Genomic DNA, 12,350 nt, shown 5'->3' on the forward strand with positions numbered 1-12,350 from the left:
CTCCCCTTAGAATGACACCAGAAGCTTAGCCAATTGTTGAAATTGATAATTTTATCTTTGTATTGTGGTATCATTCTAGGTGAAGGTAGTATGCTACTCAAGGTCAGGGTCATACCAGCTTGGGCTACATCTGATCAGAGAGGTCCTCAATGTCTCTTTTCATGTAGTCCAGGGAGGTACATCTTAGATCATTCACACCAACATGTACAATGACAGCATTATACTTGCACTTGTTCTGGAGTGACCTAAGTGCCTGTGTTATGTGGCGGATCCTAGCACCCGACAGGCAGCTGACAGTAACCTTCTCATGTTCAGCCTGGTGAGTGGAACATCTGTGTGCCTTACTATAGAGTCTCCTATTACTAGCCTGTCAGGTATGGTGTTTTGCCTTAGGGGCTGTCGTGAGGCACACTGCTGAGGTGAATTATGTGTTTTCTGGCTTGTGTTTGGAGGTGCAGGTTGCTTGCTTGTCTGCTTTGGAGGGCCCTGTTTCTTTTTCAGATTGGTATCTAGTGCCTCTGAATATGTTTTTCTGTATTTATGTGTATGTTTTGCTGGTGCTTGTTTTGTAGATCCATGTGTGACTGGTGGTGTGATGCTAGTGTGTCTCTTCTCCTCTTGACTGTCTGTTACAGTCATGGGTTGAGAGCACTTAGCCTCGAGTCTGGCTGTGTGTTTGCATCTCTCACAAGTGTTTGTGTCTAGAGGTAAGAGGAGAGGGTTGCATGTATACATGAGGCAGTTGTGACATTGCCTCAGGATGCCCAATTCCACCAGAGGAACTGGAGAGTACACCTGAAGCTGACCTCTGGATATGCTTGGAAAAGTAAATTTCACTTGTCTTGCGGACAGTCGAGGGTCTTATGCTGTATTATAATAGTGCTGTCTAGGAGATTTGGAAAATAATAGTGTTGTCTAGGAGATTTGGACAAGTGCTGATTTGGGTTATGCAAGTGCTACAATAAGAGCAGTTGATATAAAGCACTTGAGTTGAGGCTTGTCTAGTTCTAAGGGAAAATTTGCAGCACAGACTTTGTGGAGCGAGGAATAGTATACCCCAGCTAACCGAGCGCTGCCGGACACTGCTCTGTACGTAAAGACCACGCAAAAAGAGACTTGCAGGGTTTTAAGAAAGAGAGAGATCAAAGAGTTTGGAATTAACCCAAAATGGCCAATAAAACTAGAGTTTCTAGGCAGTAACCACTCCTAGAGGGACAGACAGGCTGCTCAGTGTTAACCACTGCCACTGGTGAACACAGAGACTTTCCTTTAGCCCAAGTAAGCACTGGCCTCCAAGAAACTTACAAACAGTTCAGAACAGCAATTCTGTAACTGAACTTTTTTTTAAATTATAGAAAGTGGGAAAATAGCAAGATTTTTTTTTGTTTTTTTTGTTTTTGTTTAAGGACAGCAGAGACACAGAAGAAGCAAAATAATCAGAACAGTGTAATAAATGACCCCAACATGTGTGTGCTAGATCAAAGGCAGGTAAAATGCAATTTTCAGAAAAAATGATTTTAAATTAAGTGCAACACAAAAAAATGCAATAAGCAGGCTCTAGGTATGTTCTAAATACTGTTTCTAACACAGATATCAACTTTTGCAAGCAAGAAAATGTTGAAAAGTAGGTGGCAATGCCGAAAAGTAGGCAGCTGACATTAATGTACACTTTAATATTTATTGCAGAGATCATTAATGAGTTACTACTAACATTTATGAACAGATTAATATTTATTGCATAGATCACTCATGCATTACTGCTGATATTCTTGTACAGATTTGTATTTATTGCACAGATCAATCATGCGTTACTGCTGACATTAATGTACACATTAATATTTATTGCATAGTTCATTAATGAGTTACTTCTAACAATTATGAACAGATTAATATTTATTGCATAGATCACTCATGTGTTACTGCTGATATTATTTTACAGATTAATATTTATTGCACATATCAGTCATGATTTACTGCTGACATTAATGTACACAGTAATATTTATTGCATAGATCATTAATCAGTTACTACTAACATTTATAAACAGATTAATACTTATTGCATAGATCATTCATGCATTACTGCTGATATTGCTGTATAGATTAATATCTATTGCACAGATCAGTCATGAGTTATTGCTGACATTAATGTACACATTAATATTCATTCTATAGACCATTAATGAGATACTACTAAAATTTATGAACAGATTAATATTTATTGCATAGATCACTCATGCATCTGCTGATATTCTTGTACATATTAATACTTATTGCACAGATCAGTCATGAGTTACTGCTGACATTAATGTACACTTCAGTATTTATTGCAAAGATCATTAATGAGTTACTACTAACATTTATGAACAGATAAATATTTATTGCATAGATCACTCATGCATTACTGCTGATATTCTTGTACAGATTAGTGTTTATGTCACAGATCAGTCATGAGTTACTGCTAACATTAATGTACACATTAATATTTATTGCATAGATCATTTATGAGTTACTTCTAACATTTATGAAGAGATTAATATTTATTGCATAGCTCACTCATGCAATATTGCTGATATTCTTGTACAGATTCATACTTATTGCAGAGATCACTCATGACTTACTGCTGACATTAATGTACACATTAATATTTATTGCATAGATCCTTAATGAGTTGCTACTACCATTTATGAACAGATTAATATTCATTGCATAGATCACTTATGCATTACTGCTGATATTCTTGTACAGATTAATATTTATTGCAGAGATCACTCATGACTTACTGCTGACATTAATGTACACATTAATATTTATTGCATACATCATTAATGAGTTACTACTAATATTTATGAACAGATTAATATTTATTGCATAGATCACTCATGCATTACTGCTGATATTCTTGTAAAGATTAATTTTGAACAGATTAGTCATGAGTTACTGCTGACATTAATGTACACATTAATATTTATTGCATAGATCATTAATGAAATACTACTAACATTTATGAAAAGATTAATATTTATTGCATAGATCACTCATGCATTACTGCTGATATTCTTGTACAGATTAATATTTATTGCACAGATCAGTCATGAGTTACAGCTGACATTATTGTACCCATTAATATTTATTGCATAGATCATCAATGAGTTACTACTAACATATATGAACAGATTGATATTTATTGCATAAATCACTAATACATTACTGCTAATATTCTTGTACAGATTAATATTTATTGCACAGATCAGTCATGAGTTACTGCTGACATTAATGTACACATTAATATTTATTGCATAGATCACTCATGAATTAATGCTGATATTCTTGTACAGATTAATATTTATTGCACAGGTCAGTCATGAGTTACTGCTGACATTAATGTACACATTAATATTTATTACATAGATCTTTAATGAGTTACTACTAACATTTATTAACAGATTAATATTTATTGCATAGATCACTCATGCATTACTGCTGATATTCTTGTACAGATTAATATTTATTCCACAGATCAGTCATGTGTTACCATTGACATTAATGTACACATTAATATTTATTGCATAGATCATTAATGAGTTACTACTAACATTTATGAACAGATCAATATTTATTTCATATATCTCTTATGCACTGTTGCTGATATTCGTGTACACATTAATATTTATTGCACAGATCAGTCATGAGTTACTGCTGACATTAATGTACACATTAATATTTATTGCATAGATCATTAAGGAGTTACTACTAACATTTATTAAGAGAATAATATTTATTGCATAGATCACTAATGCATTACTGCTGATATTCTTGTACACATTAATATTTATTGCACAGATCAGTCATGAGTTACTGCTGACATTAATGTACACATTAATATTTATTGCATAGATCATTAATGAGTTACTACTAACATTTATGAACAGATCAATATTTATTTCATATATCTCTCATGCACTGCTGCTGATATTCGTGTACACATTAATATTTATTGCACAGATCAGTCATGAGTTACTGCTGACATTAATGTACACATTAATATTTATTGCATAGATCATTAAGGAGTTACTACTAACATTTATTAAGAGAATAATATTTATTGCATAGATCACTAATGCATTACTGCTGATATTCTTGTACAGATTAATATTTATTGCACAGATTAGTCATGTGTTACTGCTGACATTAATGTACACTTAATTATTTATTGCATAGAGCATTAATGAGTGGGTCTATATTATATCATTGAATGCTTAAAAAAGCGAATGCTGATTGATCAACCTAATTTAAGTGAAAGCTTACAATCTGGAACTGTCAGATCAGCTATTTTTTTCCCAGGGAAAAAATCGCTGATCCAATACACATACACACAACACAAGCACACCAAACAAACAGAAATCCACACACATACACCTAAAATCTGATACTTAACCCTACACTAAACTATGCACACACCACTAACTACCCACTTACCTCAACCCAAACCCTAACCCTTAGGTCCATCACTCGCACCTTTACTCCTCACCTGCTCCCTAACCCTAACTCACTTAAATCCACCCTAACCCTCATGTCCACTCAATCGCACACACAACTAACCCGAGCCCTAACCCTAATTCACCTAAATCACCCTAACACTCACATCCACACAATCGTACACTTACTTGAATCCGACCAGTAACTTTCCACCATAACACTGAAAATACCAAAGCAACAGAAATGGACAACCAAATTCTTTCCCTAAAACAAAATTCAAGTTTCTGCTGCTTCGATATTTTGCAGTTTCGCGAAAATAAGTTTGATCAATCAGTGTTCGCTTTTTTAAGCATTCGAGGATATAATATAGACCCTGAGTTACTACTAACATTTATGAACAGATTAATATTTATTGCATTGATCACACATGCATTACTGCTGATATTCTTGTACAGATTAATATTTATTGCACAGATCAGTCATGAGTTACTGCTGACATTAATGTAGACATTAATATTGATTGCATAGACATTAATGAGTTACTACTAACATTTATGAGGAGATTAATATTTACTGCATAGATCACTCATGCATTACTGCTGATATTATTGTACAGACTAAAATTTATTGCATAGATTAGTCATGCATTACTGCTGATATTCTTGCACAGATTAATATTTATTGAACAGATCAGTCATGAGTTTCTGCTGACATTAATGGACGCATAAATATTTATTGCATAGATCATTAATGAGTTACTAATAACATTTATGAACAGATCAATATTTATTGCATATATATCTCTCATGCATTACTGCTGATATTCTTGTACACATTAATATTTATTGCACAGATTAGTCATGAGTTACTGCTGACATTAGTGTACACATTAATATTTATTGCATAGATCATTACGGAGTTGCTACTAACATTTATTAAGAGAATAATATTTATTGCATAGATCACTAATGCATTACTGTTGATATTCTTGTACAGATTAATATTTATTGCACAGTTTAGTCATGAGTTACTGCTGACTTTAATGTAGGCATTAATATTGATTGCATAGACATTAATGAGTTACTACTAACATTTATGAGGAGATTAATATTTACTGCATAGATCACTCATGCATTACTGCTGATATTATTGTACAGACTAAAATTTATTGCATAGATTAGTCATGCATTACTGCTGATATTCTTGTACAGATTAATATTTATTGAACAGATCAGTCATGAGTTTCTGCTGACATTAATGGACACATAAGTATTTATTGCATAGATCATTAATGAGTTACTAATAACATTTATGAACAGATCAATATTTATTGCATATATCTCTCATGCATTACTGCTGATATTCTTGTACACATTAATATTTATTGCACAGATTAGTCATGAGTTACTGCTGACATTAGTGTACACATTAATATTTATTACATAGATCATTAATGAGTTACTACTAACATTTATGAACAGATTAATATTTGTTGCATAGATCACTCATGCATTACTGCTGATATTCTTGTACAGATTAATATTTATGGCACAGATCAGTCATGACTTACTGCTGATATTAATGTATGCATTAATATTTTTTGCATAGATCATTAATGAGTTCCTACTAACATTTATGAACAGATTAATATTTGTTGCATAGATCACTCATGCATTACTGCTGATATTCTTGTACAGATTAATATTTATGGCACAGATCAGTCATGACTTACTGCTGATATTAATGTATCCATTAATATTTTTTGCACAGATCATTAATGAGTTGCTACTAACATTTTGAACAGATCAATATTTATTGCATAGATCTTTAATGAGTTGCTACTAACATTTATGAACAGATTAATATTTATTGCATATATCTCTCATGCATTACTGCTGATATTCTTGTACAGATTACAGATCAGTCATGAGTTACTGCTGCCATTAATGTACACATTAACATTTATTGCATAGATCATTAATTAGTAACTACTAACATTTATGAACAAATTGTATTTATAGGTTCATAGGTAGGTACTAGGCTATCGGCCCTAGGGCCCATACAAGCCTAGCCAAAAAATGTACCCTGGCTTTTGCCACCCAAGAAAATTATTTTCCTGTGCCCCTGTCGAGCAGAGCCACAGAAGTGATCCCCAGGGTGAATTTCCCATTTCCCATCCAATCATCAAGATTTTTCTTGAAAAGTGCTAATGAGGAGCTCTGTTTGACATAGATAGGTAGTCTGTTCCAGAGAATGGGAAGTCTCTGGCACAGGAATCTATCCCTCCAGCATGTTCTCTTTATTTTGGTGACAAGGTTTAGGTCTCTAGAGCATGTAGTTCAGAGAGATTGGGATTTCTTTGAGTGGAGCATGTCCAACAGCTCTGGGTTTGACATAGCTTTGTATGTTAGGCAGACATCGCCCCTGAGTAGGCGATCTGTGATGGAGTAAAGCTGTAGTTTTTTGAGACGGTCTGCATAGGGCATCTGTTTGATGCCAGTAATCCTCTTTGTGAGGTATTTCTTTGGTCTTTCCAGTTGTTGTAGATGTCTTGTGAGGTACATACCAAAAGGGGCGTTGTACTCTATAATGCGTCTAATGAATGATGAGTAGAGGGGAACAATGACCTCTTTTTTTCTGGATGAGAATCCTTTTGTGATGAGATGAGCCACATAGAAGGATTTACCTTTGGAAACTGCAGTTCTGATTGGGTCATCTATCTTGCCTATTGTACCTGTTCTGCTTTTTATGTCGGACAGACTTCTAGACCCATTAGAATAAGAATAAGTGAACATTTAAGTTCAATCAGAAACAGACGAGTAACAAATGCTTTATATAAACACAGTAAAAACCACACAGGGGCCTGCTTTAAGTTTATCATTATTGATAAAATTCAACTACAAAGGAATTTCAAGATGGGGTGGCACACAAGATTAAATAATATGGAAAGCATGTGGATCACTAAACTTGGGGCCTTTTTCAAACCAGGGCTGAATGAATATGAAGTACATGATAGCACATTCAGACAATAATTTAACATTTTAGTGTTAACAATACACATTTGTACCAATCATGCTAAGGAGACATAATTCAGGTATACTTATGTATTTATTAAGCCTAGATACTTCTAGCACATGATTATATTAATTCCCATTGTTAAACTAGGTCCTTGTCAACCTAGTGTAACAACATGGCTTTGACATATTATAATAGCATTGTGGAATTCAATATTTAATTTTTAATAGAAGATTCAAATATATTTTCATGATCTCCAGTTTTGTTTCTAGCTCAATCACACATTTGCACTGTTTCCAGCATTAATTAAATGCAGCTGTGTTATATCAGTTTGTTGACCAATGGCAGGAGCATACCATGTCATAAAGATGTATTTAAGTAGTACCAGGATGTTAGGTTGGTTTGTATAATAATTTTTGGTTAATGGAATTGCAACATTGATAAAGGCTTGTTAAGCCGAAACCGGTCTGTTATTTTGAATACAGGTAGCTTTTTAGCTACCTTGGAATAAATATCATTGTGATTTATTATATCCTGCTGCTTTGAGTGATGGTCCTTCTGTATATTTAGTGCCATTGTGCTGTAACTCAGAGCAGATCTGAGTGTTCCCATTTAGATTCTTGACATAGCTATAGAATGCTTTGTGGTTGTCTTTAGAGTCAGTAGCAATTTTGTTTTCATAACTAGCTTTGGAGGATTTTATGAGGGATCTCAGCTTCTTACTTAGGTTGACCAGGGTGTTCCTCCAGTCATGGGATTTTGCACTTTTTTGCAACAGTTTCTTTCTTCTGTTGTAGAGTTTATGGCAGAGGACCACCAGATTGGCTTCCTTTTTTTAGAGGATAACATCTTGGTTCTATTAGGGATAGCATGATCCATGCACTCGTGTAAGTGCTTATAAAGTGCATTTGTGTAGGATTCGGCAGTCATACCTATATTGTCCGTCTGCATGGGTGTCATGAAGTTTGCCACTTCTGTCTTAAGAAGTGTGAAGTTGGCTTTGCAGAAGTTTTTTTATGATGGTTTCCCTAACTGGGGTTGGGGGTGGGATGTGGATGTCTAGGCTGATTAGCTTGTGGTCGGATCTGACAAACAAGGAATTGACCTCTGGTGTGGAACACCAGTTTCCCATGTTGGTAATGACCAGATCTAGGATATTGCTGCCCCTGGTGGGGGTGTGAATAAGTTGATCCAAGGCATTGGAATTTATGAATTCTAGAAAATGTTGAGCAAAAGAGTTGATACATGAATAGTTTTCCCAGTTAATGGTGGGATTGTTGAAATCGCCCATTATTAGGGTGTCGGGTTGTACCCTAATACTTTCCAGTGTATCAAGAAATGAGGAGTGTGATTATTATAGATCATTAATGAGTTACTACTAACATTTATGAACAGATAAATACTTATTGCATAGATCAATTATGAGTTACTGCTGATATTGTTGTATAGATTAACATCTATTGCACAGATCAGTCATGAGTTATTGCATAGATCACTCATGCATTACTACTGATATTCTTGTACAGGTTGATATTTATTGCATGGATCAGTCATGCATTACTGCTGATATTGTTGTGCAGATTAATATTTATTGCACAGATGAGTCATGAGTTACTGCTGACATTAATGTGCACATTAATATTTATTGCATAGATCATTAATGAGTTACTACTAACATTTATGAACAGATTAATATTTATTTCATAGATCATTCGTGCATCATTGCTGATATTATTGTACAGATTAATATTTATTGCACATAGCCATGATTTACTGCTGACATTAATGCACACATTAATATTTATCGCATAGATTATTAATGCGTTACTACTAACATTTATGAACAGATAAATACTTATTGCATAGATCACTCATGTGTTACTGCTGATATTGTTGTATAGATTAATATCTATTGCACAGATCAGTCATTAGTTATTGCTGACATTAATGTAAACATTAATATTTATTGTATAGACCATTAATGAGTTACTACTAAAATTTATGAACAGATTAATATTTATTGCACAGATCACTCATGCATTACTGTTGATATTCTTGTACAGACTAATATTTATTGCACAGATCAGTCATGAGTTACTGCTGACATTAATGTACACTTTAATATTTATTGCATAAATCATTAATGAGTTACTACCAAACTTTATGAGCAGATTAATATTTATTGCATAGATCACTCATGCATTACTGCTATTATTGTACAGATGAATATTTATTGCATAGATCAGTCATGCATTGCTGCTGATATTCTTGTACATATTAATACTTATTGCACAGATCAGTCATGAGTTATTGCTGACATTAATGTACACATTAATATGTATTGCACAGATCCTTAATGAGTTACTACTAACATTTATGAACAGATTAATATTGATTGCACAGATCACTCATGCATTATTACTGATATTCTTGTACAGATTACTATTTATTGCACAGATCATTCATGAGCTACTGCTGACATTAATGTACTTAATATTTATTACATAGATCACTGAGTTACTACTATCATATATGAAAAGATTATTATTTTTTGCATAGATCACTCATGCATTACTGCTGATATTCTTGTACAGATTAATATTTATTGCATAGATCAGTCATGCATTACTACTGATATTCTTGTACAGGTTGATATTTATTGCATAGATCAGTCATGCATTACTGCTGATGTTGTACAGATTAATATTTATTGCACAGATCAGTCATGAGTTACTGCTGACATTAATGTGCACATTAATATTTATTGCATAGATCATTAATGAGTTACTACTAACATTTATGAACAGATTAATATTTATTGCATAGATCATTCATGCAACATTGCTGATATTCTTGTACAGGTTGATATTTATTGCGTAGATCAGTCATGCATTACTGCTGATATTGTTGTACAGAATTATATTTATTGCACAGATCAGCCATGATTTACTGCTGACATTAATGTACACATTAATATTTATTGCATAGATCATTAATGAGTTACTACTAACATTTATGAACAGATTAATATTTATTGCATAGATCACTCATGCATTACTGCTGATATTGTTGTATAGATTAATATCTATTGCACAGATCAGTCATGAGTTATTGTTGACATTAATGTACACATTAATATTTATTGCATAGACCATTAATGAGTTACTGCTAAAATTTATGAACAGATTAATATTTATTGCACAGATCACAAGTGCATTACAGTTGATATTATTGTACAGATTAATACTTATTGCATAGATCAGTCATGAGTTATTGCTGACATTAATGTACACATTAATATTTATTGCATAGATCATTAATGAGTTACTACTAACATTTATGAACAGATTAATATTTATTGCATAGATCAGTCATGCATTACTGCTGATATTCTTGTACGGATTAATATTTATTGCACAGATCAGTCATGAGTTATTGCTGACATTAATGTACACATTAATATTTATTGCACAGATCCTTAATGAGTTACTACTAACATTTATGAACAGATTAATATTCATTGCACAGATCACTCGTGCATTATTGCTGATATTCTTGTACAGATGACTATTTATTGCACAGATCATTCATGAGCTACTGCTGACATTAATGTACTTAATATTTATTACATAGATCATTGAGTTACTACTAACATATATGAAAAGATTATTATTTTTTGCATAGATCGCTTATGCATTACTGCTGATATTCTTGTAGAGATTAATATTTATTGCAAAGAGCAGTCATGCATTACTGCTGATATTCTTGTACAGATTAATATTTATTGCACAGATCAGTCATGAGTTATTGCAAAGATCACTCATGCATTACTACTGATATTCTTGTACAGGTTGATATTTATTGCATAGATCAGTCATGCATTACTGCTGATATTGTTGTACAGATTAATATTTATTGCACAGATCAGTCATGAGTTACTGCTGACATTAATGTGCACATTAATATTTATTGCATAGATCATTAATGAGTTACTACTAACATTTATGAACAGATAAATACTTATTGCATAGATCACTCATGAGTTACTGCTGATATTGTTGTATAGATTAATATCTATTGCACAGATCAGTCATGAGTTATTGCTGACATTAATGTACACATTAATATTTATTGCATAGACCATTAATGAGTTACTACTAAAATTTATGAACAGATTAATATTTATTGCACAGATCACTCATGCATTACTGTTGATATTCTTGTACAGATTAATACTTATTGCACAGATTAGTCATGAGTTAGTGCTGACATTAATGTACACTTTAATATTTATTGCATAGATCATTAATGAGTTACTACCAAACTTTATGAGCAGATTAATATTTATTGCATAGATCACTCATGCATTACTGCTATCATTGTACAGATTAATATTTATTGCATAGATCAGTCATACATTACTGCTGATATTCTTGTACAGATTAATATTTATTGCACAGATCAGTCATGAGTTACTGCTGACATTAATGTACAAATTAATATTTATTGCATAGATCATTAATGAGTTCCTGATAACATTCATGAACATATTAATATGTATTGCATAAATCACTCTTGCATTACTACTGATATTCTTGTACAGATTAATATTTATTGCACACATCAGTCATGAGTTACTGGTGACATTAATGTACACATTAATATTTATTGCATTGATCATTAAGGAGTTACTACTAACATTTATGAACAGATTAATATTTATTGCATAGGTCACTCATGCATTACTGCTGATATTATTGTACAGATTAATATTTATTGCACATATCAGTCATGATTTACTGCTGACATTAATGTACACATTTTTATTTATTGCATAGATCATTAATGAGTTACTAC

Source organism: Protopterus annectens, chromosome 15.part0, assembly GCF_019279795.1.
Source record: "Protopterus annectens isolate FY-2018-M chromosome 15.part0, PAN1.0, whole genome shotgun sequence".
In the NCBI taxonomy this organism is placed as follows: domain Eukaryota; kingdom Metazoa; phylum Chordata; order Ceratodontiformes; family Protopteridae; genus Protopterus; species Protopterus annectens.